Source organism: Rana temporaria, chromosome 7 (genome assembly GCF_905171775.1).
Source record: "Rana temporaria chromosome 7, aRanTem1.1, whole genome shotgun sequence".
Classification (NCBI taxonomy): Eukaryota; Metazoa; Chordata; class Amphibia; order Anura; family Ranidae; genus Rana; species Rana temporaria.
The window spans coordinates 83,376,771-83,404,539 of NC_053495.1; the positions used below are offsets into that span (position 1 = coordinate 83,376,771).

The window sequence follows — 27,769 nt, forward strand, 5'->3', positions numbered from 1 at the left end:
GACTAATCCACCTTCTTTGGACCAATTACCGACACAAACAGTGAATCCGACCTCCGAAATGGAGCAGTAGCTGACAGATACACCCGCAGAGCCTGAACCATGTCCAGGGAATGCAAAGCAACCTCTTTACACAAGGATGGAAGCACAATGTCCTCATTTAGATGAAAAGCCAAAACAACCTTAGGAAGAAACTAAGGCTGCAGGCATAGCACCGCCTTATCCTTGTGGAGGATCAGGTAGGGAGACTTGCAAAACAAGGCCACCAACTCAAACCCTCCTGGCAGATGCAATAGCCACCAGAAAGGCTACTTAGAGAGTGACAATAGGGGGATCTCCCTAATGATTTCAAACCGCAGTTTCTGAAGTATCGAGAGCACCAGATTCAAATCCCACGGAGGCAGCGGTGGTCGAACCGGGGGGGGGGGGGCCACATGTCGAACCCCCTGCACAAAATGTACTCACCAATGACTGAGCCGCCAAGGGAAGCTGAAAAAAAAAAAAAAAAAAAAGCCGATATCTGCCCCTTAACCAGTTAGCAACCGCCCTATAGACGAAATACGTCTACAAGGCGGTTGCTTAACTCTGGGAGGGCGTCAATGTACGTCCTCCCAGAATCGCGCTCCCGCGCGCCCTGTGGGGCGCGCACACGGGAATCTCCTCCGGACCCGGCTGATCACGGTAAATCGCCGCTCATAGCGGCGGTTTACCACGTGGTCGCTCCGTCCAATGACGGAGCGATCACTAGTAAACAAACCGGCGTCATGTGATGACGCCGGTTCCTCCCTCTCCTCTCTGTACCGAACGGTACAGTGTGAGAGAGGAGAGGGGAGAGAGCGCATCCAGCCAGCCAGCCATCCCTCCCTGTGCAATACCCCAGCAATACTCTGCTGCAATGCCCCAGCAATACTCTGCTGCAATGCCCCAGCAATACCCTGCTGCAATGCCCCAGCAATACCCTGCTGCAATGCCCCAGCAATACCCTGCTGCAATGCCCCAGCAATACCCTGCTGCAATGCCCCAGCAATACCCTGCTGCAATACACCACAATACCCTGCAACGTTGCCTATGGGGATTCTTAGGTAGCGAAGTTTGGCGCCATTCCACGAGCGTGTGCAATTTTGAAGGGTGACATGTTGGGTATCTATTTACTCGGCGTAACTTCATCTTCCACATTTATGCAAAAGAATGAAGAAAAAATACAAAATTTACTAAATTTTATAACCGAAAATTTATTTTTTTTACAGAATTTTCAGTCTTTTTTCTCTTATAGCGCAAAAAATAAAAAACCCAACGGTGATTAAATACCACCAAAAGAAAGCTCTATTTGTGTGAAAAAAAGGACGAAGATTTAATTTGGGTACAATGTTGTATGACTGAGTAATTGCCATTTAAATTGTGAGAACACCGAAAGCTGAAAATTGGTCTGGTTATTAAGTGGGTTTACGTGCCCAGTGGTCAAGTGGTTAAAACGGTGCTTGAGGCAAGTTTCTGATCCACTCCCTGCTGCAAAAACAGCAGAACCCTGGAAATAGAATACATCCGCGGACGCCACCCCATCTCCTCACACAGAGATGTAGGCCATGTGAAATGATAAATCTTTCGAGAAGAGGACTTGCGCACCCTCAGAGATGATTACCGGCCGAGACAGACCTCGGTCCCTTAGTCCCCGTCTTTCAATAGCCACGCCGTTAAAGCCAGCGACTGTAAAGCAGGATGGAGTAAAGGGCCTTGCGACAGAAGGTCCTCTCGCATGGCAGTTGCCAAGGAACATCGGCCACCATTAGTTTTATGTCGGTGTACCAGGGGCGCCGAGGCCAATCTGGGGCAATCGGAATCACCGGGAATCCAGCGACCCTGTGCAGACTGTGCGCCCAAAACTTCCCCCCAACCGGTCAGGCTGGCGTCAATCGTGAAAGGGAAGGAACAACTTCCAGGACCGAAGGGCTGGAGACCTCTGCCACCAGATCAGGGAATCCCTGACTAGCTGGCTCTCCCGAATTGGACAATCCAGAGACAACAGAGATTTGTCCCATTTGGACAGGATCTCCTTTTGCAAGACCCGAGTGTGGAATTGAGCATACGGTACCACCTCGAAAGTGGCTACCATGAGACCCAGGACTCGCATGTAGAAGCGGGACAACCACTTGCGGGACGCCAACAGCTTCACCGCAGCCCAAAGAGTCTGCAGTTTGTCCAAAGGGAGAAAAACTCTCGCCTCTGGAGGAATCCAGAATCATGCCCAGGTACTCCAGGCATTGAGTCGGTACCAACACCGACTTCTGGAGGTTCAGAACCCAAATGAACTCCCGAAGGAGTCTGACTGGCGATCGCCACATCCTCCTCTAATTCTAAGGCGGAAGCTGCTCTCAGAAAGGTCGTCCAGGTAGCCCAAAATTGTGATTCCTTGCTGCCTCAGCAAAGCCAGAATTGGCGCAAGCACCTTGGTAAAAACCCTTGGTGCCGATGCCAGGCCAAAAGGGCGAGCTACAAATTGGTAGTGGTCGTTCCTGAAGGCAAAAACCTCTGATGCATATGGGGACAAGAAGTATGTGTCCTTGATGTCCAGGGATGCCAGAAAATCCCCCAGATGAAACCACTTCGCAGACCCACTGGTCTGAAAAGCAGGGAGGTCCACACCCGGCTGCAAACTCCCATAGGTGACCCCCCCCACGAGTCGGGCGGGGGCAAACCTTCATGCCGTCGAAGATTTGTTTGCAGGCTTGTGAAATCAGGGATGCTTCTGTCCTTTAGCGGACACCTTGTCTGTCTGGGAACACTCACCTGCCGACCCAGACGGATGAAAAACAAATTTCTACGGCATGGCTTCTTACCTTTTTTTGGCTTGTGGGAGCAACGTACTCTTACCCCCAGTAACATTTTTAATAATGTCATCCAGCGAGGCTCCAAAGAGCCTCTCTCCCTGGAAAGGCAAATCCCCCAGAGCCTTCTTAGATGCCTGGTTCGCAGACCAGCATTTCAGCCAAATCAGGCGACACAGCAGATACTGAGGCTCCAGAAGGCAAGGGGGCAGTGTCTAAGGCCGCATTGCAGACATACTTAAGGTCATGCACCAACTAGTCTGCCAGTTCCACGCAGACCAGGGAGTCCTGTTGCTTTTCAGGCCTGGTGCAACAATTTTGCCCATTCAGTAAGCATCTGGGACACCAGGGCCGCAGCCAACACTGGCCACAATGCTAACCCCACCACCATAAACATGGACCGGGCAACCGCCTCGGCCCTCCTATCGGCAGGGTCCTTAAAAGGAGGGGTCCGCTCCACCAGGATAGTGGTTACCTATTTTAACCTGGATACCAGGGGGTCCACGAATCGGGGAGATGTCCATTTTTTTCAGGAAATTCTCCTCAAAGGCGCAACGCACCGCCATGCGTTTTGGTTACTGAAAAGGCCCACTGTGTTTGTAGATAAATTTATCAAAATAGGTCAGGTAGGGAAACACCTTAGCCGTGCGGGCTGGCTTGTGAGACCCAAAAAAGGCCGACACTTCTGTAGATGCCCCTGCTGTATCCTCCATTTTTAGGGTATCCCACACAGCTGTGATAAACGCTCCTACAAGCACTCTTTCCTGCGCTGACCCAGAATCATCCTCACTGTCCTGGTCCGCAACTTTAAACAGGGGCCGGTTGCCACAGGGCAAGGCCAGAGTCTGAATCAGCTGTCCCCAGAGGACGGTGGGGGGAGTTTTTTTACCACCCCTTGTGCCCGCACACCGCTTCCACCCTGGCAACAAAAGACTCCAGGACCACCGACAAAGCGTCCATAGGAACCGGTTGCCACTACAGGTATGGCTGGGGAAGAAGCGTCATGCTGACCCACACGCGCCTGACACCCCTTAGGGAAAAAAGTCCACCCTTCTAGCTGCCACAGACTGAGGGGGGCCCCCCCCCGTAGGACTCACCACCCAGGTACTGCGCTGCCGTCTGCTCTCCCTCACAAAGTGCTATGTGCGATTCGCGCCATTTCAGAAGGAAATCCCCAGTGCTAGAGGCAAAAACAAGCTAAGACTACTAGAAAATGGCCGCCTCGGAACACTTGAGGGCTCCGACAAAATGGCCGCTGGACTTCCCTGACTGAGATAGAGAAAAATGGCCGCGACCACGTCCCACAAATTGTACCTCACACACCCAAGGCCCGAGCGGACCCCATAAACAGCCCCCTGTACGGACTCGGAGCCCTCTGATCAAAAGGGGCATGTCGTGGCCAACCCAGCGCTTAGCTAGGGTCTACTCAAGCTCAAAGGCCGGGCAAGGGGAGACTACCAGGATCTATATTATCCAGCCTGTCACCCAGCCCGGCTGTTGATAGTAGATCACAAGAAACAAAAAAATAAAAAATCTCCAGGACCAATGTTCCCCACCCGGAGCCAAGTCCTTGTACACTAGGCAGAAAAAAAAAAAACTGAGCTGCTTGATGCAGTATGAGGGGTTATAGCCAGTAGGACTGCCCCCTGGGTGGTACTGTGCAGTTTTGCTGTTACATGTTCTGCCTAGTCCTCTCCTTAAGGTGGCGATATAACCCCAAGTTCAAGATTTAAAGTGCGGTGTCCGTCAATGAACGAAAGAAAAACATTTTATCTCATCCTTGAGATATTTTTAATTTTGCCATTTTGGTTAGAGTTCTGCTTTAGGACTAGAATTAGATTTTTAAAAGGTCATTATATAGCGGACAATTTACACACACACACACACACACACACACTATATATTCACATCAGTCTACCTTTAGAGCCCTTTCACACTGGAAACGCCTACAGCGGAGCGTTAAAATAGCGGTAAAACACCGCTATTTTACCGTGATATTACTGCGTTTTCAATTCATTTCAATGGAGAGGGGCGTTTTTGGAGCATTTTCAGCGCTCAAAAGCTGCTCCAAAGATGCTGCTTGCAGGACTTTTCTCAACGCTCCTCCAGCGCAACGCCTCAGTGTGAAAGGGTCAATTGAGATGCATGGGGAGCGTTTTATGAGCGCTTTAATAGCGCTATTTTTACCGCATAAACGCTGCAAAAACGCACCAGTGTGAAAGGACTCAAAAAAAAAAAAAAAAAAAAAAAAAAAAAACGTACAGACTAAAAAATGTCAAACACGAGTTGAACTGAACTTGGGCTGTTCGGACATTGGCTTGAATGCAGTACTTAGTAATTTTAGTATTATGAGGGTGCTGGCACCTGCCATAACCTTAGCAATTAGTGACATTACGCAATTAGTGACATTACCCATTTAGTGTACAAGAATCCCCAGCAAAGCATGCAGACCTTTTCCTGGTCTGCTCGGATAGGGGCCTGGCATAAATTTTTCAAGGGTGCGATGTATGTATGACATCAGTTGGTGGCAGTAAAAAAAGGGATAAATGTTATAACAAGGCTGCATGTGGTTTATTAAAGGTTTTGTAAATGTTTGCTGTACACATTGCTCTTGTACAAACTGAAGTCCATGCAAGCAAAGTCCCAAGTCAAATGGCTATTGCAAATATTCAAATAAGATGCTATATAAAAAAAGTGCATGTCTTTAAAGCCAACTTTTACAAAACTTCTATGGTATATTCCTGCAAGAAGTTAAAATGGTTGTTAAAGCGGATGTGCCATGGGAAAAAAAATATTAAAAGCCAGCAGCTACAAATACTGCAGCTGCTGACTTTTAATATTAGGACACTTACCTGTCCTGGAGTCCAGCGCCGATCGCAGCAGAGGACGATCGATCGTCTCTGCTGCTCCCCCCGCCATCCACGCTGAGGGAACCAGGAAGTGAAGCACTGCGGCTTCACTGCCCGGTTCCCTACGGCGCATGCGCGAGTCGCGCTGCGCCCGCCGATTGGCTCACACGCTGTGTGCTGGGAGCCAAGTGTTCCCAGCACACAACGGGCGACAGACGGGAAGTCAGAAAAACCCATCTTATGCCCGTAGCGTGTGGCCGGAAGTAGGTGCAAATACCTGTCTTTAGACAGGTATCTGCACCCCCCTCCCCCTGAAAGGTGTCAAATGTGACACCGGAGGGGGGGAGGGTTCCGATCAGCGGGACTCCACTTTAGGGTGGAGAACCGCTTTAAAGCAGGTGTTTTTTTTTTTATCTTAATGCATTCTGCACATTAAGATAAGCAGCAGCCCCATCTTGATCCAGCAATGTTGCACGAGAGACTCTGCTGTACGGACTCTCCTTCATTGGCTGAGACAGTAGTGAAGCACCATTGGTTCCCGCTGCTGTCAAAGTAAGGAGGGGGCGGGAGCGGGGCCTTGGCGTCTGAATAGACACGCAGAGTTGCAGCTCGGCTCATGTGCCCCTATAGCAAGCTGCCTGTTGTGGGGCACTCAACAGAAAGGAGGAGCTAGGAACGCCAAAGAGGGACCCAAGAGAAGAATAAAAATTATAATTATATATATATATATATATATATATATATATACATATATATATATATATATAATATATATATATATATATATATATATATATATATATATATATATATATATATATATATATATATATATATATATATATATATATATATATATATATATATATATATATATATATATATATATATATATATATATACACACACACACACATACACACACACACACACACACACACACACACACACACACAGTATATATAATTTTTTTTTTTTTTTTTTGTATCAAAGATATTTTAATATTTAGAAATTGAAAATCTTTCTTGGCACGGTGAATCACGAAAAAAATGGGTCTGGTAATAAATCATAATTTACCCTTGTGAAATTAAAAAGACATTCACACATCCCCGGCAGGAATCAGCCACTTTTCCTCCCTCTGCTGGGGCCCCAGCCTGTTGGTACTGCTCCCTGATCCCCCCCCCCCCCCTGCTTTGGATCGGGCAGCTGCTGCGGACTTTGAGAGGCTGGTTCCGCTCCTGGCCTGTAGCTGCCTCCACGCATCAGAGGCCGTCCGCCATCTTGGGGCCTACTGTGCACTGGGCCTTTCCTGACTCTACGCCGCGATCCGTGCAGAGGCCGAGCCGCCCCGTTTCCTTGTGGATCTACCGCTCCTCCGCTGGGGCGAATCTCTGCCCGGACGACACCACTGGGGACCCCCGGCGGCTGCACCTCCGCATCCCGCGGCCTACAGACCCGGTCACGGACTTGCCTCCGGGGACAAGGTGAGCTGCTCCTCCTTCCCGTAACTGGTCCCTGGGGTGGCTGCTCGTCCCGCCTTCCTACCTGGTGGGGTTTCCCTGGCCCCCGGCGGGGTGAAGTTTGTCCATCCGGCGGTCATCCCTCAGGAAAGACCACGGCTTCGGCCTACTCCTGGGAGGCGGCCGTCTTCCTTCCTTGTCCCCCGCACGCCCCTCAGAGCCCTCCCGGGTACTCGGCACGCTGCCCGACCACATCACCGCGGCACGCTTTGCCTCCAAGACCGCCTGACAGACTGGTAGTGGCCTCAGCCCCACCACAGGGTACGGCGACCATCTTGCTGCTCTGGAGCATGGCGGACATCCACCTCTGGCCACAGTGCACCCCCCCCCAGCCGTTGGCTGACTGATCTGCTACACCTTTGCATGAACTGTGAGTTAAATTGCCAGGACAGTGGGAAGACAGGTCCGGGCCTGGAGGTGGTGGCTATATTGCTCCACCCACATAGTCTTACAGCGAATCGTCATCCCCACCTGCAGCGCGGATCGCACTAGCCGCTCTACCATGTCACCTGTGGAGACGTGTGGCTGAGGATGGACGGCTGACGACATGTACTGCTGAGCTTTGTGCTCTCCCGACAACCGCAGGCTGTGCTCCTGTTAATTTGCACCCGATCTGCTGATGGCGGCTTCCAGCTCCTCTTCTGCTGACCATACTGAACTGCAACAAGGCACTATTCAACAGTACCTGCTGCGCACAACATCGCAGGAATCTCACACAGGGAAGGATAAACTCCGACGGGCTGAACTCTGGGCAAAACTAAACCCCCGCCTGCAGCGACTTCCCTATCTGGTGGAGACGGATCGGGTTCACACCTGAATCCCCAGATGGACCCTCCGGATTCCCTGTCCGGTCTCACATTGCCCCCTACCACAAGCGCAAACACTGTTCCAGGAGAGATGCCTTTCCCAGCCTCGGGGGGCGCTCCAGGTCCCACGACTTCTGCACTGCTCTCTGCCTTCCGGGCTGATTTTGACTCCTGGGCCTCCAAGTTGGAAGCTTCTCTCCACATCGAACTGGCCGCCCTTAAACAACGGGTATCGGCATCGGAGGTCACGGTCTCTGCGATGGCTACCACCCAGGAAGACCACTCGGCCCAAATAACGGCGCTTGAAAATGCATCTACAGCTCACCTCTCCCGTTTGCGACAGCACCAGTTCCGAATAGAGGACAGTGAAAAACTAAGCCGCAGGAACAACATACGATTGCTGGGTGTCCCGGGGGCAACCTCGGGTGCTGATCTCAAACCCACTATCATCGCTATCCTCAACCAGGTCCTGGGCAGGGAAGTTACATCCCCTATCGAGTTAGACAGAGTGCATAGAGTGGGGGGGCGATCGCGGGACATCCTCTGCCAGGTGCACTACTATACCCTGAAGGAGGAGATCTTGCGTAAGGCTTGGCGCTTAGGCCCGTTGGACTTCCACGATTCCCCCATCCACCTATACCCGGATCTCTCCCGCAACACGTTGTACATGCGACGTGTGGTCCGCCCACTGCTGGAAGGGATCCGTCAAGTTGGTGCATCGTACACTTGGGGCCACCCCTTCAGTATCAAAGTGACCCGTGATAACCACAAATTTGTCCTGTCAGATCCGGACCAGCTTCCTGCCTTCTTCCTCTTCCTGGACCAGGACCCCGTCACCGTCCCAAATTGGTTGGACCCTCCAGATGACCGTCAGCGGCTACCGGGCCCTCCTCTACAGCGGCGAAGGTACCCGCAGTCTAGATCCACACCTTCCGGTGCCAGAGAGCGGCGAGCCACGTCACCTGAAGACTGATCCGAGCTCTCCCTCATGAGACCTGCACTGGCTTTGTCCCTTTTTTTTCTCCCCTCTTTGCCAGGAGGGTACAGCTCTACTCTGGGACTTCAACCAGGTTTGCCCTGAATGTGTTCTGTTTGCTTTGTTTTATTTTTTCCCTTTTTACTTGTGGTCTACTCCCATGAACTCCTACTCACCACGTCCTTTGAATGCCACTATAGGTCTTGACTGTCTTGTTTGGCTCAGGGACTCTGTGTCCCCGGCGGGTACAATTGTGCTTGCTGGGGCCCCGGGGGGGGGGGGGGGGAACAGATAGAGAGGTTAATATTGCCTGTTGGTTGGTGATGGTCCCGCTCGGCTCGGACCGCCCTGGCCCTCGCCGTGTTTCCGCATTGCCCTGACTGCACTGATATCGCAGCTGCCCTCTGGGTTTTGATACACTGCCTTCTGTTAACTTGTCTCTTGATACCCGTAATTTTCTTTTTACTTCTTGGAGGGGGTGCGGTCTGGGCCCGGGCGGGACCATTGGTTGCTTTTCAGGGGACTGCTCATGTGTCTTCTCGGGGCCTTGGGTCTGCGGGTTGGCTTGGGGGTCCCTCTACGCGGTCTTTTGGCTCGTCCTGGGGCTCCCCTCGGTGCCAATCTCCTGTATCCCTGGGGCTCAGGTATCGTGTGCCCTATCAGTGGCAACTGCTGTGCGTTTACACTGTTTGAGCCAAGCGGAGACAACAATCGGGGACAATGCTGCTGTAAATGTAATGATTGGTTTATCTGGTCCCCTCGGGACCATATGGGGCTGTTTGTGCCTCTACTCTGTCCGCAGTTAGTTTCTTCACTGTTCATTTACATGTTCTTGTATACTGCTTAGAGATGCCCAAGAGTACCAATGATATTAGTTATACGTTATGTTCTTTAATGACTGGGTAGTTGTACATTAGATGTCATGGTTATTGGGTGTTTTACATTTATGTTATGTATGCCTGCTGAGTTGTCGGGATCACAACTCAGCTGTTCTAACCTTGTTCTCTCTCCCCAAATAGGTTTGGCACAGTTCGTGCCTAGCACGTGATATTTCACGAGGTGCTTCGTTTTAAAGGACACAAGTAGTTTTTATTTTTTATTTGTTTGAGCCACCTTCACAAGGTGCTCTTTCTGATCAATCTCCTCCCCACTTCTCTCCTTATCAGTTCTTCCTCCCCCGCTGTTTTCTGACCCCTGCTCCCTTACTCCGGCCTTCCTTTTCCCTCCCCTCCCCTCTCCCCCTCTTTGTCACTCCATCATGGCCCAAACAGTGATTTCTCACCCCAGGCTGCAATTCTGTTCGTACAATGTTAATGGCCTTAATGTTGCCTCCAAAAGAGGTCAAATCCTTTATCACATGCAAATGCCAAGTCAATGTGCTTCTTCTCCAGGAGACGCATTTCCACTCCGCCTCCACCCCTTCCTGTTCCAACAGATACTTCAATAGGTGGTTCCATAGCACTGACCCAGCCTAGAAGGCCAGGAGAGTGTCTGTTGCCTTTCATAAAACACTCCCTATAGAAGTGCTGGATCGGCTCTCTGACCCTCATGGAAGGTATATTTTTGTGAAATTCCTACTATGGGGTACCAAATTCACGGTAGCCAACATCTATCTTCCCAATGTCAATCAAATGCCGTCTGCGCTGACGTACTTGAACACTCTGTCAGGGTTCATGGAGGGTAAGCTCATCTTGGGCGGTGATTTTAACACCCCTCTAGAGCCGCTTTTAGATTCCTCCACCTCACGATCTTGTGTCTCATTCCCTAAACAGAGCACTGAAGCGTGCATTATACGAGCTGCGTCTTGTAGACGTGTGGAGGGTATTACACCCCACGTCCGTGACTATACCCACTTCTCTCATGTACATCACACTTATAGTCGCATTGACTACTTAATGAGTGACCATAGCTGCCTGGACTGGTCTCCCGATTGCAACATAGACCCGATGGTCTGGTCTGATCACTCCTATACACCTGATGTTTTTGCTCCCCTCCACTCCTTACGGAGTGGACGTGGCGCTTGAATGACTCGTTGCTTACGAACTCAGAGTGTATACAGAGGGTATCTGACACAATCTCGAACTTTTTTGTTGACCACGATTTGGATACGACCGCGATGCCCTTTCAATGGAAGGTGCTTAAGGCAGTTCTACGTGGAACCTTTATCCAAATGGGTGCGTGCCTGAAAAAGGAGCGCTCGGCCGCCATAGAGACAGCAATTCGAACACTAGGAGACCTGGAAGTTGAACACAAACGATCCGACAGTGTCAACGCTGTCGGATGTTTCTAAGGCGCGATCACAACTCAGAGAACTTTGAGACCTCAGCACACTCGTATGCGGATAAGCTCGCTTTCCATAAATATACGTTTCAGGATAAATGTGGTCGATCGCTGGCTCGTTCTCTGCATCCCAAAGTGTCTTCCACTTTTGTGCCCCATATCCGGGGGGCGCAGGGAGAGTTGATCTCCTCACCGACTAAGATGGCTGAGGAATTCAGGGATTTTTACCAATCCCTGTACAATATCCCTGCGACTCGGTCGACGGGTTCCCCTTGTACCGGAGTAGAGGACCAATTGTCCTATAGATGCTGACACCATTGCGGATTTAGAGACCCCTATTACAGAAGATGAGGTTGCCAAGGCCATAGCGGGTACACCGAGTGGAAAGAGCCCAGGCCCAGATGGCTTCACGCCCAAGTTTTATAAACTATTCACTGCCCTTCTATAAATTCTTTATTTTCTCAACTGCATTCATATTATACAGTAACATACATGCGTGCAATGACAATTTTATTCTACTTATGCTACTAATATTCCCTTCAACATTTACCAGCCAATGCCATCTCAGCACAATTGCATTATTATAACATAGCATACTTATGTTCATCCTTATCTATTATTTTCTCCTAGTTCTAATACAACTCTGTTATTGTTCCTTAACACCAATGCAGTATATTTTCCTTAACTAGGGTGATACCCCAGTAATCCTCCCCGCTAAATATAAATAGATTGATTAAACAAACAAAACAAAATTAAATAAAATAAGAATGAAAAATTAAATATTAAGCTCTCCCGCCTCCCCAACCGCCCACATATCCACCTACAAATTTTGTTCCCTATATTTAATATATGGTGCCCAAACCTCGATATTTTTCTTCTTGCCCTCTCAGTATCATGGTTAGATTTTCCATTTGCTGAATCTCCGCTATTCTCCCCATCCATTGTATTTTAGTTGGGGCTATCGCACTTTTCCAAAAGATCGGGATGCAAGCTTTCGCTGCCGTAAGTGCCTTACAAGAGAATTTTTATATTTTTCATTAGATAAGGGGATATCGTGCAGCAAAAAGGCTGATGGGTTTTCTCCAAGAGACACATCTGTAATTTCTTTGACCGTTTCAGACACCATTTTCCAAAATTCTTTCAGTCTGAGACATTCCCAAAATATGTGAAGTATAGTACCCTCTGCATTCTGACAGCGCCAGCATTGATTGGATACTTGTGGGAATATCAGATTCAATACTGCCGGAGTTCTATACCACCTGGTCAAAATTTTATACCCTCCTTCCTGGTACTTGGTTGCCATTGACGCTTTGTGTGCAAATAACAATATCTTCTTTTTCTGTATCTCCGTGAAGGTAATACCCAAGTCTCTCTCCCATGCTTGTAAAAAAGCCAGTTCTTGAGGCGCTTCTAAATCTATCAACAGGGCATACATAACAGAGTGAATGTCTAAGTGGCTCTCTTTAAACATATCTGTTCAAACCCAGATGGAGTGCGTGTTCCTGGCATGTGTTGCGCAAGTGACTGTAAGAAGGCATTGAGCTGCATTCGCCTGAAAGGATCAAGAACTTCCGAGAACTCTCTTTCAATCTCCTCCCTAGTCATTACCAGGTTTTCTCTAGAAAAGTGTATTATCCTACTAATTCCCTGCCGCCTTAATTCTTTAAAACCCTGATCTGTCAGACCCGGCTCAAAGCTTGGAGTCCCCTGAATTGGGATCATAGGACTTGGATGTGTCGACATCTTTGTTTTCTTAAATATTTTTTTTATCGTCTGGATCGTGGCCCCCACAGTAGGGTGTCTCTTCACCTCCTGTGGTATCTCAGCTTCTGAGAGCCATACTATTCCTTCCAAAGGTATAGCAGTTGTAGTTTGTTCCAACTGTATCCATGGCTTTTCCTCCGGCACTGTACACCAATCCACTACCCGTGTCAGGTGAGATGCTTCATAATAGCTCACCGGGTCCGGGAGACCTACCCCTCCTCGTTCTTTAGGTAGAGTCAAGATAGCTCTACGTACTCTCTGGGACTTCCATGCCCAAATAAATCTTACAAATCTTGACCTTAGATCTTTCAGGAAGCCTGCAGATAACTTAATGGGTAGAGTCTGGAACAAGTACAACAATCTCGGCATTATGTTCATTTTGATGATATTAATTTTTCCAAACCAGGTAAAAATCTCTTTATCCCACCTCTGGAAGTCCAATTTATTTGTCGGATCAATGGTACATAATTAAAGTTCGAACACTCGATTAAGCCTGTTTGGTATTTTAGTCCCCAAATAACATATATGCGAGTCTGTTCATTTGAAACTGAAGCTATCCGCAAGCTGTTTTAGTGTTCCATTAATTTCCACTCCCATTGCTTCGGACTTGCTGTAATTTATTTTAAAATTAGACATCTCCCCATATCTACGTAATTCCGACAACAATGGCGGCAAAGATATCACTGGTGAAGTTATAAAAAACTGCCCTTCTCACACCCTTTCTCACTAAGGTGTTCAACCCTTTGGCGGGGGGCTCACTATTTCCTCCACAAGCACTGGAGGCCCACATATCTCTCATCCCAAAGCCGGGCAAGGATCCTACTCTTTGCTCTAATTACAGGCCGATATCTTTGAATAGTGTTGATCTGCATGTTTTTGCTAAACTACTGGCAAATAGATTACAACCACTGTTGCCAGGGATAATACACTTGGATCAGGTGGGCTTTGTGAGTGGCCGTGAGGCTAGGGATAATACCCTGAAGACCCTTCTTTTAACTGAGTATGCCCGATCTCATGATATCCCATTATGCCTCTTAACAGTCGATGCAGAAAAGGCATTCGACCGAGTGGACTGGCAGTTCCTTCGACTATCCCTGCAACAAATTGGCTTGGGACCCAATATGATGGCTAGAATAATGTCCCTACACTCATCTCCATCTGCTAGGGTTAGATTGAATGGTTCGCCATCTCCGGCCTTCTCCATTTCTAACGGGACGCGACAGGGATGCCCACTGTCCCCCTTCCTCTATATTCTTACCATGGAACATCTGGCCATTGCTCTACGCAACAATCCCACGATCCAAGGAATAACAATCGGGCCCACCCATGCCAAACTCGCCCTTTTTGCAGATGATCTGCTCCTGTTCGTGACACACCCACATACACCTTTGCCCTCAGTTTTGCAGGAGTTTTTGGAAATTTGGAGTAGTTAGCAACTTCAAAGTGAATTACGATAAATCGGAAATCCTTAACGTATCTCTATCCAAGTCGGATTTACGTAGAATATCGACCTCTTTCTCCTTCAAAACCGGCTCTACCTCCATCAAGCATCTCGGAATTCAGATTCCGGCGGATATATCCCAACTCTTCTCCCTGAACTTTGTCCCCCTACTTCTTAGAACCCAAGCTGATTTAAATACCTATGCGTCTTAACGGCTCTCATGGCTAGGTAGAGTGAATGCCCTGAAAATGGATGTTCTCCCTAGGTTCCTGTATTTGTTTCAAACTATGCCTATTCATATACCTACTTCGTACTTCAAGAAACTACGCCGGATGTTCTCCAAGTTTATTTGGAATGCTGCCCGTCCCAGAATACGATACGAAACATTATCCCTTCCAAAGGCTAGCGGGGGTGCTGGACCCCCGGACGCCTCCTTATACCATTGGTTCCATTGGTTCCATCACTCTTCAACCAAGTTCAGCTGGAAAGCCACATGAACCCAGGTGAACTCCCCGCTCTCCCGTGGACCTTGCCTATGGTTCGGGCCCTCTCAGCGACCTTACCCTGCAGACGATCCAGATCTGGGATCGCTTGCGGTCCAGAGGGGGCCTGTCGAACCACCTGGGGCCTTTGACTCCCTTCTTTGGGACCCCAGCCTTTCCACCAGCTCTGTCCGTAACAAAATTTGGACCGTGGCGTAAGGAGGACCATAGGAGACTTGCCCAGGTCCTTCGAGCAGACCCCACTCAGAGCCGATACCCCTGCCGACCCGACCTCCCGACACCCCATGCAGTGGCTTCACAGGCAACAGACCACTTCCTACATCCGAACCTTCCCATCCATTCTGGACATCCTTGCTGAGCCAATGGGATTTGAGGCGCTGCTTCTTCAGGCAGAACCTCCAACACATGTGATCTCAACTCTACTCCCTGCTGCTCAATATCTTCTCCCCTGATCCCCCGCCATTTATGGTGGCCTGGGAGATGGAGCTGCATCACCCTATCTCCCCTATTGACTGGCAAAAGTGTTTTACCCTGACGCACAAACTATCCTTGGCCACTAGGACCCAGGAGAAGGGGTTCAAGCTGCCAACGAGATGGTACAGATGCCCAACAATTATCAAACATTTCAACCCTGCAGTGTCAGATACCTGCTGGCGGTGTCCGAGATCCCGAGGAACCATGCTCCACATCTGGTGGGAATGTCCTCCTAGCCAGGGATTCTGGCAGCGGATTTTCAAACTATACTGCAAACTGATGGCGACTTCTATCCACCCTTTATTTAGCGCATCTTAATTTTTTTCCTATCCACCCTTCCCCTGAGGTGGCTCTCCTATCTATACTCCCTGGCTCGTTCAAGTCCGTTAAAAACAATGTGTTGCAACACTTTCTGGCGGCGGCCAGAGTGGTGATCCCCCGTCATTGGAGATCGGCGGTTATACCTTCCCTAGGGGACTGGGCTGTTGAGGTGGACCGCATTAGGGACACACTGTTGGCGGAAGAGTGATAAAGGCGAACAATTTTCTCTCACCTGGAATTCATGGTCTGTGTTCCGATACTCTGAGTTTATTTCCTGGGCTGAAGGTGGCCTGGATGATGGTGCCCTGGTACCATGATGGAGTGATACTTGCCCCCCCAATTTTTGCCCCACTTTCTCCCCCCCTTTTGTCTGCTTCTGCTCCTTCTCTTGTTGTCTGATTACATTCTTAGGAATCCATTAGACCGCATACCATGGCCTTGACCCGCCGAATGTTACTGGTTAGCTATCTGATCCCATATGTTATTTTTTTTTCCATACAGATCAATATGCACTCCCATATACTGCATGGTATGCGGGGCAGCACTGCTCACTTACCCGAAATATGATGGCTACAATAACTAGATCTTCCCTTTTTTTAATATGCAGGGATTGCAGCACTAACGGCCTTATGGTGGCCCTCGTACTTATGCTTTTACTCTCATTCATATGCATCATAGACATGTTTCTGTTGTGTCATACATGATGTCTATTGTTGATGTACTTGATTTCGCTGTTTGTAATGTTTGAGACGATATTTGTCTTTCTGCTTTTCTTTAATAAAATAAGATTAAATTAAAAAGACATTCACACAGCTTTGTAATCATTGAGGGCTTATTCAAACTGCCTGCATTCCAAATGCTCCATTTTAACATACAGCAATCTGTCATGTATGCCCCAAAAGTGAGCAGCAGTAAGAGGGCGGTACAATACATTTTATCTTTACTAAAAGCACACAAAGTGATGTCTCTGCACAGTATCATGATCTGTGCCATCTAGTGCCCCGCAGAAAAATGTTTTCCTGCACTGCAGCACACCAGCATTGTGGAAGGAACAGAGAACATAGAAAACAAATGTGGGCGTGTGAGGATTCACATGTGGGTATATACACAGTGGTAAAATGACAGCCAGCACTCCCTTCCTCCTCCATGTCCACAAACCAGATGAACACAATAGGCTTCACCTTCTCCCTCTTATTCTAGGACACCGGCTGGAGGTTTTTGTTCTGTCAGCACATCAAGGCCAATGTAGTCCAAAATGAAAAAAAAAAAAAAACGAACGAACAACCACAAATATGGTGGACAGAGGAATCCTCCCTCCCGCCAGGTCAATGTATTCTGACAGTGGGGCCCGGCACTGACATAGGTCAGCCACTGGTCGACCAAAGTTTCCCAACATGTCCATTCATCAGAAGTTGATCAAACAAGACTAACCCCGCCACATTTAGATTTGTCTATGGACGGCTTAATACGGTGGGTGCTAGTGAAAAAGATCCCCCCCCCCCCCCATGTTCTTTGCTATAACCCAAAACTCCCCCCCCCCAAACCCGAGAGAAAGTTCGACCAGTCGGGTTTAGATCGCCACCTGTATCAGTGTTTGGGAGATATACCCTCTATTTGTCCTGAAGATCATGGTTTGATACAGAAAGTGAATTGGAAAGCCAAAGTTTCAGATTGGTCATGGGGGCCTAAAATGTTCCTAAACCCACAACAGTAAAATTAGTGGTTCTTAACCCTGTCCTCAAGTACCCCCAACAGGCCATGTTTTCCTTCATCTTGCACAGGCGCTTTAAATCAGTTGATGGATTGGTATTTTGGACAGCCATTTTATCCACGAGAAATCCCCAAAACATGGTTTGTTGGGGTTACTGGAGGACAGGGTTCGAGAACCACTGCAGTAAAGCATGCTCGTTATATTCAATGTGGAACTTAAGGGGTTAATCCTCTGCAATGTGTAAAAAGGCGGTTTGATCCAGTCGTCCCTGATCTGCTCCTTCTTTCACTGTCCCAATCCATCTCCTGATAAGCCAGCTTTTGGGGGTCACACTGCACATGCTCAGTGTTTTTTTTTTTTCCTGGGATAGAGCATGTGATCATCACAGAGCCAATCAGCACGGTCAAGAGGGTCAAGGGTTCTGCAGCCCCATAGTTCAGTCAGTAGAATATAAATTCCTCCTACAAGCTTTAACCAGACGCTGATAAAAGTCACTTCAGCTATACATTTCAGATAAAAGGTATTTAGCACAGGGCTCGACAAATCCCGGGCGCCAGGGCGACTAGAAATAGGGTCCTGGCGACTTGGCTTGGAAGGGGGGCATCTGGTGGTGAGCCTGGTGGTATTACAAGTTGTTACCACCAGATGTGTTAGCTGGCACCATCTGGTGGTGGCCGTTGGTATTACAAGTTAAGCAACTCTAATGTAATTTTTCACTATTTTCACTGCCATCTTCTTCCCTCCAATTAGAACCCCCAAACATTATATATATTTTTTATCCCAACACCCTGGAGAATAAAATGGCGATCATTGCAATACTTTCTGTCATGCCGTATTTGCGCAGCGGTCTTACAAGCGCACTTTTTTGGGGAAAAATAGGATTTTTTGTACTCACCGTAAAATCCTTTTCTCTGAAGTCCATGGACGGACACAGCTCCTTAAATCTTGACAAGTGGGTTATGTTCCCTGTTTACAGGAGAGGACTAGGCAGAAACATGTTAAATACATGTTACATTAACAGAGTTGAACAGCCCCACCCAGGGGGCGGTCCCTCCAGACACAACCCTCCTCACTGCAGCATGCAGCCTCAGTTCGTAACAAGCAGTACAAACCTAAAAAGGAGGGGTGGGAGCTGTGTCCGTCCATGGACTTCAGAGAAAAGGATTTTACGGTGAGTACAAAAAATCCTATTTTCTCTTATCGTCCATGGACGGACACAGCTCCTTAAATCTTGACAAGTGGGACGTCCCCAAGCAGTGTCAAAAAACGAGGGGTGGGAAATATATCAGTAAAAACAATTTTAACTTCACCCCAAAACAAGCAGAGCTCCTCAACGGAGGAGGTGCAACTTTAAATAGCCGCCGGCAAAAACTAGCGGCTGAAAAAAAAAACATCATAAGATGCACTCACAGCAACCATGTACATTCTGGAATAAGCCTGAACGGACGAGCAAATTGCCGCCTCGCACACCTGTGAGACCGACGCATGATGTCGAAAAAAAAATAAAAAACCCAGGAAGCACCAATTGCCCTGGTAGAAAGTGCCGTGACCGGAAGGGGGGCCCGCCCCTTAGGAGCATAGGCCTGTATGACAGCCTGCCTGATCCACCGAGAAATGGTGGTCGACGAGACCGCCAGGCCCTTTTGTGGACCAGACACCGACACAAAAGAGTCAGAAGCTCCGAAATGGAGCTGTAGTAGGCTGGTATACCCGCAAAGCGCGTACCACGCCTAAAGTATGAAAGGCCGAAACCTCCGTCGGAAGAAGGGAAGGCCGCGGGCGCACCATCACCTAATCCTTATGGGGGATCAAGCATGGCGGCTTGCAAGACAAGACCGCCAACTCAGAAACCCCTCTAACAGAGGTAAAGGCCACTAAAGGGGCCACCTTCTGAGATAGTGTCAAGAGAAAATCTGTTTCCAAAAGGAAGGTTCCTGAAGAACCGAGAGCACCAGAGTCAAAACTCATGGGGGAAGAGATGGGCCAAGAGGGGAAAGTATATGACAAACCCCTTGCACACAAAAAAAGGGGACCCACCAGGGAACGGGCCGCAAAAAGGCCACTAAAAGAACACAGTCAAGGCTGAAATCTGCCCCCAAACGGTGCTTTAAGCAATTTTTAGATCCAATCCAAGCTTTAAAAACAGCAGGACCCTGGACACCGAGAATACGCCCGTGGACGTCACTCCATCCCTTCGCACCAAGAGAGGTGCGACGGTAGATCCTCCGGAAGAAGACTACGGTGCCCTGTTGAGATGACCGAGTCAGACAGACCCTGGTCACCTAAAGTCTGGCTTCCAATAACCATGTTGAGCAAGTCAGTGACTGTACAACAGGAGGAAGTATGGGACCTTGAGACAGGAACCTCCTGCCCTGGCAATCGCCAGGGTGCCTCCGCTACCAGGCGCCCGATATCAGCGTACCAAGGACGCCGAGGTCAATCTAGAGCGATTAGAATCATTGGGATCTCCTCAGCATCCACTCTGTGGAGCGGCTGAGGAAGCAACTACCATGGAGGAATGGCAAAAAATCACTGATACAGACAACACAGGGCCACCAGCGCGACTGACGCGTCTGTACAAGATCACTAGACCTGGCCACTAACTTTGACACCCTTGCGGCGGAGACAAGCTGCCAGGAGATCCATGCCATGTGAGGCTCACCTCCTGCAAGGGAGCCGAAACACCCCAAGCACAAAGACCAGTCGCCCTGGTCCAGCATCTGGCGACTCCAGTAGTGCGCCTGCCGGCATACCTGATGGTAGACTGAAGCCACGGCCGTGGCGTTGTCCGGCTGAAACCAGATCGGTCGACCACAAGGAGAAGCATAGCCTGATCGCCTAAAATAGTAGGACAATGAACAGTAGACAGCACCTGGTATTCCCAGGCGGTCTCCCACCAGGCACTAGCCAGGCCCGACCCTGGGTAGCTACCGAGACCAGACACATTTAAGGAGGTGTGGTCATAGGTCCACGCAAGTCCAGCGACTCAGGGCCGACTGGACCCCCCAGTTTTGTGAACCTCCAGGTTCACAACCCGTGAGCTGGCATCCGTCGTAAACACTGACCACTGGAAGGAACAACTTCCCGGACCGAAGAGTCGGGAATCTCTGTCACCAACTCAAAAAGACTCTGACTAGGTGGCGCACAGGAATCTAATGATTTCAGAGACAAGAGATTTTTACCACCTGGACAGTAGTTCTCCTGGAAAACCAGGGTGTGGAACTGGGCATACAGTACTACCTTGAAGGAGGCTACCCACAGACCCCGAACTAGCAGGCGCCCGGAGAGAAGACCGATTGCGTGATGCCAATACCTTCACCGCAGACTGAAGAGTCTGAAATTTCTCCAGGGGAAGAAGGACCTTTGCCACTGAGGAGTCTGGATCAACACTAGATTCTCCAACGCTGAGTCGGAACCTAGCATGCCCATGATTTGAACCCTGGGTCGCACACATGGAGGGCAGGCTTGCTGCCACTGAGCTACACTTTCTGGCCTAAACGTTTAACATCCACCCGAATCTTCGGAGGGTCTGAATGGGAATAACCCATCCACTAGGTCGGAGACAGAAGCTGCTCTCAGAAGAAAGTCGTCCAAGTAGCCAATGAGGCAAAGCCTCGCTGTCCCAACAAAATTCAAATAAGTGCGAGCTCCTAGCTGAAAACCCATGGTGCTGACGCCAGATCAAAAGGGAGGGCCACAGGCTGACAGAGACCCTTCTCTCATCACGAAGCACAGAAAAAAACACCGACATGTGCAAAACGGGACATGCATGTATGCGTCCCTGATGTCCGAGGACGTCAGGACATCCCCCGGATGAAGCGCAGCTACCACCGAACAAATGGATTCCATGCGGAACTACCCGACGTTCAAAGGTATTTAGGGCCTGAGGCCCATAGAAAACCCCAAAACTCTCGTCCTGCAGGAAAGGTAAAATTACCTCGCAGCTTAGCAAATCCCACACTGCCCAAGGCAGACCGACGGGCCGGGAGAGGAAGACACAAGGACAGAACTTTGTTCTGTGGACAGGAGGAAACCCCATCTAGTACTCCGAAGAGACCACCTCGCAGACCCACTAGTGGGAGAGAGCAGGGAGGTTTCACTGAATTGTGAACCTGCAAGCCGCCCCTCCCACCTAGAGACAGGGAGGGAAGACTATATACATTGGCAGGATTTGGGTGCCGGCGTGATCGGCTTATGCACCCAGGGACAGATTAGTCCCCCAGCTGGGCCTTTGACGGCCTGGGAGGGTTGCCCCTAAATAATACACACACATAGTGTGTATGTATATTATGTAGGTGTATGCACACACATGTCTTTGGAGGAAACCGGAGTACACGGAGGAAACCCACGCAGACACAGGGAGCGACAATGCAAGCTCCAGGCAGAATGGCGTCAGTGTGAGGATTCGAACCAATGACTCTTTTGCTGCCAAGTAATGGAGTTAAGCACTACACCACCGTGTGCATAAAACCATTCTGAAACAGACACCCTGGATAACAAGGGCGCAGCATTCAATGAAGCATCACAGACCTATATGGGGCCCTGGACCAGCTGGTCCGCCAGGCTAATAACCTCAGGAGAGAGTCGGTGCTCCTCCACTGTCTGGTGCAAAATGCTCACTCTGAGTTGTATACAGCACTAGGGGTCAGGACTACTCCAGGATGGCCGCCGAGCGTTCAGAACGCGGCCACAGGAAAATGGCCGGCACAATGTAAGCTGCGCCATAGCGCGGCTACGACAAAATGGGTGCCAATGGGAGTTTTCAATGTAATTGAAAAACCTCCCAAAAAATGGCGCCAGCGTCGACTGAGACCCCAGTGTAGTGGCCACAATAGGCCCGCAAGCCAGACCCCAGCATGGTAAACATGGAACGGGTCAGTACTTCGGATCTTCTATCAGTCAGATCCATACAAGCGGGGGTTCCCGCCCGGCGGTGAGGGAATACAAAAGCCCTCAGCGGCTTTTCTCATTCCGCATCTCAGAAATCATCAAAGAAGGGCACAGAAGGAAAAAAAAAAACTACACAGCGGTCTGATTTGTGTGATCCAAAAAAGACAGAGCCCTCGGCGGAAACCCAGCTGCACTATGCAGCTTAGGAGAGTCCCTTGCAGCAGTAAAAAGCGCACCCATAAATGCCTTATTCTGCCTTTTTTTTTTTTTTAACTAGGTACCTGGTCCATGGCTCCATAACAGAGCATTCCCCAGGGGATAACGGGGGAAGGGGGCACTCTTTTACCGCCCGCCCGCAGTCCACCCCCACCCTGGCACAAACTGTGTCCAGGACCAACAATAAAAACTCTGTGGGAATCCCAGGTGCTAACACCTGCTGCCACCACCAGCATGTGGGGAAGGACCCAGATACTGACTCCAATATTTACATAGTGTGTATTATAATATGCACACCTGTCCATACAAGTAGACAAAAGCTCCTAGAGCCCTATTCAGGGCCTCTCACCCACTTGCTGCGCTGACCAGGGGTAACCAGGGGACTCCCTCAGGAGGAGACTGCCCAGCGCTGCCTGTGAGGAAAAGAACCTTGAGGTAACTTCTGCAGGGACCTGTGTTTAAACAGGAAAAGCCTCCTAGGGCTTTATTATATAAGGATAAGACACAGATACAGCATAAAAAGCAAAACCGTTACAGGTGTCAACAATCAGTCAGCGTCTGCTGAAGTATAATCATAAACATCTGTGCTCATCACAGGGCTTTTTAATAAAATAAAATAAAATTTCTCCTCAGGGCGCTGGGCCCAAAGGGAGCCATACGTCTTCCTTTGCTAGGCAGAACGAAACTGAGGCTGCATGCTGCAGTGAGGAGGGTTATGTCTGGAGGGACCGCCCCCTGGGTGGGGCTGTTCAACTCTGTTAATGTAACATGTATTTAACTATTTAACATGTTTCTGCCTAGTCCTCTCCTGTAAACAGGGAACATAACCCACTTGTCAAGATTTAAGGAGCTGTGTCCGTCCATGGACGATAAGAGAAATACACTTTTTTTAATTAAAAAATAAAACAGTAAAGTTATCCCCATTTTTTTTTAATATTATGAAAGATAATGTTACGCCGAGTAAATTCATACCCAACATGTCACGCTTCAAAATTGAGTCCGCTCGTGGAATGCCGACAAATCTTCATAGGCGACGTTTAAAAAAATCTACAGGTTGCATGTTTTGAGTTACAGAGGAGGTCTAGGGCTAGAATTATTGCTCTCGCTCTAACAATCGCGGTGATACCTCACTTGTGTGGTTTGAACACCGTTTACATATGCGGGCGCTGCTCACGTATGTGTTCGCTTCTGCGCGCAAGCTCGTCGGGACGGGGCGCGTTTTCTGGCTCCTAACTTTTTTAGCTGGCTCCTAGATTCCAAGCAAATTTGTCAACCCCTGATTTAGCAGGTTTATATTTACTAAAATAATTGCATTTCGATGTTCTGTGGGGGACCAGATATAGCAGGGTCCTGGGTTTAGTAACACTTAAAAGGGGTTGTTAAGGTTAAAAAATAAATAAAAATAAATTCCCTAAATGGCTTCCTTTACCTTAGTGCAGTCCTCCTTCACTTACCTTATCCTTCGATTTTGCTTTTAAATGTCTTTTTCTTCCAAAGAAATCCTCACTTCCTGTTCTGTCTAACTACACACAGTAATGCAAGGCTTTCTCCCTGGTGTGGAGAAAGCCTCTTGAGGGGGAAGGGGGCGAGCAGGAGTGTCAGGACACGCACCACTTTGCAGATAGAGAAAGGAGCTGTGTGTTAGTGGTCCTGACACTCCTGCTTGCCCCCTCCCCCCTCAAGAGGCTTTCTGCACACCAGGGAGAAAGCCTTGCATTACTGTGTGGAGTTACAGAGAGAAGAACAGGAAGTAAGAATTTATAAGGACATTTAAAAGCAAAATCTAAGGATGAGGTAAGTGAAGGAGGACTGCACCAAGGTAAAAGGAAGCTATTTTAGGGAGAAAAAAAATAAACCTTTACAACCCCTTGAACCACTTAATCACCGCCCTATAGACGAAAGACGTCTACAAGGCGGTTCCTAAACTCTGGGAGGACGTCCTCCCAGAATCGGGCGCGCACACAGGAATGTCTGTGACCTCCGGACCCGGCGCATCACGGTAAATCGCTGCTGATAGCGGCGGTTTACCACGTGATCGCTCCATTCAATGACTGAGCGATCACTTGTAAACAAACCGGCGTCATGTGATATTGCCGGTTACTCCCTCCCCTCTCTGTACCGAACGGTACAGTGTGAGAGGAGAGGGGAGAGAGCGGATGCAGCATGAGTGCTGTGGGCTGGATCTGTGACAAATGCAGTCACAGATCCAGCCATCCATCCCTGCCCCATAACAATACTGTGCAACACCCCACCATACCCTGCAACACCCCACCATACCCTGCAACACCCCACCATACCCTGCAACACCCCACCATACCCTGCAACGTCGCCTATGGGGATTTTCAAGTAGCGAAGTTTGGCGCCATTCCACGAGCGTGTGCAATTTTGAAGGGTGACATGTTGGGTATCGATTTACTCGGCGTATAACTTCATCTTTCACATTATGCAAAATAATGAAGAAAAAAAAATACTAAATTTGCTAAATTTTATTACAGAAGCAAAGAAAAATTCATTTTTTTTTACAGAATTTTCAGTCTTTTTTCCCTTATAGCGCAAAAAATAGAAAACCCAACGGTTATTAAATACCACCAAGAGAAAGCTCTATTTGTGTGAAAAAAAAAGAAAAAAGGGACGAAAATTTCATTTCGGTACAATGTTGTATGACTAAGTAATTGTCATTCAAATTGTGAGAGCACCGAAAGTCTGGTTATTAACCACTTCTCTACTTTTTTTTTTGCTAGAAAATTACTTAAAACCCACAAACATTATATATTTATTTTTTTCTAATACCCTAGAGAATAAAATGGCGATCATTGCAATACTTTGTCACACCATATTTGCGCAGCGGTCCTACAAGCGCACTTTTTTTGGAAAAAAAAAAAAAATCACTTTTTTGAATTAAAAATAAGACAGCAATAAATTTGGCCCAATTTTTTTATATATTGTGAAAGAATGTTACGCCGAGTAAAATGGTACCCAACATGTCACGCTTACAAATTGCGCCCGCTCGTGGCATGGCGTCAAACTTTTACCCTTAAAAATCTTGATAGGCGACGTTTAAAAAATTCTATAGGTTGCATTTGAGTTACAGAATAGGTCTAGGGCTATAATTATTGCTCTCGCTCCAACGATCGCTGCGATACCTCACTTGTGTCGTTTGAACAGTTTTCATATGCGGGCGCTACTCGCGTATGCGTTCGCTTCTGCGCACGAGCTCGTCGGGACGGGGCGCTTTAAAAAAAAAATGTTTTTCTTATTTTATTATTTTTTACACTGGAAAAAAAAAAATGATCACTTTTATTCCTATTACAAGGAATGTTAACATCCCTTGTAATAGAAACAAGCATGACAGGTCCTCTTAAATATGAGATCTGGGGTCAAAAAGACCTCAGATCTCATATTTAGACTAAAATGCAAAAAAAAAAAAAAAGAAAAAAAAAGAAACTGTCATTTTTTCAAATGACCAAAAAAAAAAAAAATGGGGACTGACGCAGAGCTATGGGGACGGGCGAAGGAGATTCTTCCTTCAGTCTCGTCCCCAGTCAGCAGCCGAACGCACCCGATCTCCTCCGCCGCTACCGACGGCTCCGGTAAGCGGCGGAGGGCGCGGGAGAGATAACGGCGATCTCGCGGCGAATCTGCCGCGGAGACCGCCGTTATCGTTAACAGAACCACTGACACTAAAGATGGATACCTCGGTTGTGGCAGCAGCTGCTGCCGTTACCGAGATATCCATCTTTAAAGTTAGGCCGTATAAAGACGTACAGCGGTTTGGAAGTGGTTAAAGCGGTAGTTCCCCCTCCAAAAAAAATTTAAGATTAGATTCATGCTCATTTTGTCTAGGGGAATCGGCTAGTTTTTTTAAAAAACAAAGCAGTACTTACCGTTTTAGAGATACATCTTCGCCGCTTCCGGGTATGGTCCTCGGCACTGGGCGTTCCTTCTTGATTGACAGGCTTACGACGGTCGCATCTATCGCGTCACGATTTTCCAAAAGTAGCCGAACGTCGGTGCGCAGGTGCCGTATAGAGCCACGCCTACGTTCGGCTACTCGTGACGCGATGGATGCGACCGTCGGAAGACTGTCAATCAAAATAGGAACGCCCAGTCCCAAAGACCATACCAGGAAGCGGCAGAGAAGATCGCTCTCTACAACGGTAAGGACAGCTTCGATTTTAAAACTAGCCGATTCCCCTAGACAAAATGAGCATCAGTCCAAGGGTAAAAATTGTTTTATGGGTGAACTCCCGCTTTAAGTGGGTTTACGTGCCTGGTGGTCAAGTGGTTAAGTTGATGAATAAATCGACCCATGTTCCAGCGTAAACATACTTGGAGGGAGAGTTCCCCTCACTTTAACCACTTCCTGGCGGCCATACGACTTTACACGGCCGCAGTGTGGATGCCAATTGCCGGGAGGCCGTCTATATACGGCCTCCAGCCACTGTGGGAGCCCGAGCACCGCCAACGGCGGCGGGCGCCCGCCGCATCACTGAGATGCCGATGCGCTTGCCTGGCGGCCGCGATGTCCGCCCCATACCCGCAAATCGGCGGTTACACAGACAAGGACGTGGATCTGTGTGTGTAAACACACAGATCCATGTCCTGTTAGGGAGAGAGACCGATCTGTGTCCCTTGTACATAGGGACACAGATCGGACACCCCCCCTCAGTCAGTCTCCTTCCCCCACAGTTAGAAACACTATGCAGGGTACACATTTAACCCCTTCCTCACCCTAGTGTTAACCCCTTCCCTGCCAGTCACATTTATACAGTAATTAGTGCATATTTATAGCACTGATCGCAGTATAAATGAATGGTGCCAAAAATGTATCAAAAGTGTCCGATATGTCCACCATAATGTCGCAGTCCCAATAAAAAAAAAAAAAAAAAAAAAAAAGCAGATCGCCATTACTAGTAAAAAAAAAAATTTATTCTGTCCCTTATTTTGTAGGCACTATAACTTTTGCGCAAACCAGTCGCTTATTGCGATTTCTTTTTTGGTTTTACCAAAAATATGTAGAATACGTATTGGCCTAGACTGAGAAAAAAATGTTTTTTTAAAAAAAATTGGGCTATTATAGCAACAAGTAAAAAATGTTGTATTTTTTTTCAAAATCTTTGCTCTTTTTTGTTTATAGCGCAAAAAATAAAAAACACAGGTGATCAAATACCACCAAAAGAATGCTCTACTTGTGGGGGA

General features: G+C 48.4%; 1 protein-coding gene across 4 annotated transcripts in view; it reads right to left on the minus strand.

The window, feature by feature from the left end:
• The window catches only part of LOC120945452 (activating transcription factor 7 interacting protein), a 278,332-nt gene that overhangs the window by 220,884 nt on the left and 29,679 nt on the right, over window positions 1–27,769 (minus strand). The window lies entirely within an intron of this gene.